This window comes from Anser anser, assembly GCF_964211835.1.
Source record: "Anser anser genome assembly, chromosome: 8".
NCBI classification, from domain to species: Eukaryota; Metazoa; Chordata; class Aves; order Anseriformes; family Anatidae; genus Anser; species Anser anser.
The window spans coordinates 15,377,853-15,379,348 of record NC_139728.1 but is presented as its reverse complement, the minus strand read 5'-3'; positions in this window follow the sequence as shown (position 1 = coordinate 15,379,348).

The following is a 1,496-nucleotide window of genomic DNA, read 5'->3' as shown; positions in this document are numbered from 1 at the left end:
CTAATGGAAATTCCAATGCTGCTTCCTCTTAAAAACAAAAAAAACCATTTAACTAGTTTTTGGTTGTGTGAGGGCCAGTGCTACCGTATATGGGATTTTCCAGAGGGAAGGTTGAGTAGATGTAGCTGACCTCCACGCATATTGATCCTGGCTAGCAGAATGCGATTCGAGTTTGGCCTTTAGCACTGTTACAGTCCACTGAAGCCAGCTGAACTCCCATGCACATCGCACACCGTGAATGAGAAATAGAGGTGATGTGGAGCACGTGTGCGTGGCAAGTAAAGGCTAACGGCTCTTCCACCACTTTGCCACAACCTGTCGCAGAGGTCTGCATCCTGAGAAGCACAAGGATTTTCACAGCACTTGGGTTAAATGCAACAACTTTGGTTGTGTTTAATTGTAGACTGAGGAGGTTCAACAGAAAACAACAAAACAAAAACAGTACCTATAGGATAGCTCTAACAAATCACATAGGTTGAGGTACGTTATCTAAAAAAAAATAAAAAAACTTCCATGTTCTTGTCTTCATATTGATGTTGTCGTATATATGTATAATTGTAATAATTGTACTTATTACACAGAACTATAAAACAACTCAGATTGCAGTTTTCTGGTTTAAGAAGTTGAAGACAAAATTCTTGCATATGCTAAAGGTGTGGTATACCGAGATGGACTGAGCTTAACTTCTCTCTGGCAGGGGAAGAGGGAGGTCCCTTTCAGGCTGTACTCAGGCTGCTTGCTGTGCTGACACCGATTTTCAAAGCTGCCTCTGAAGAGATTTATCTCCATTAAAGTTGCCCTCAATCTCAGCTGAACTGGGAAGACCCAGAGAATGCTAGAGAGCTTGCATGCAGCTATTCTGCTGCATTTCAAACACGTATTTCTTCATAGTTTGGATGAACATCAAACCAGTTTCTGAAAACATTTTCAGCGAAGAAGCCGATGCTTGAGGTAATACAGTAGCAGCCCTGAATGTGTGATGCAACACAAAGGTAACTATTTTGGGAATCACCTTTACTCTTCCAGAATACTGAAGAGCATTAATACAGCATGTTGTGAATGATGGGACTTTAATGATACTGAGCTTTCTAAAGCCTATTACAAACAGCTGAATTTCAGTTCCCTACACATGTATTTATTTTTGCAGACCACGGGTTTCCCTCTAACTTGAAAGGTTAGAGGAATGTTTCAGAATGATCAAATGAGTTGATGTTGAAGACCTCGCTTTTTCAGAGGTTAGAAAATGGGGAAAGTAATGCTCTTTTTTTTTTGGTAGAGTCTATTACCAACTTCCTGCTCTGCAAACTGAGAGGCAGAGTATCGGATATAGTTCGTGCTGCAGCCCTGTTGCAAGGTGTGCCAGCTGCATCTGCCACTGGCTCTTTGTGTCAAACATACTTGAGAGTGGAAGTTTGCTCAGGTTCATACTACCCTGAGGGAGGTTCGTACTAGGGGCCAGTGCCCCACTTCCTCCACAGCTCTCCAACCCAGGTCTT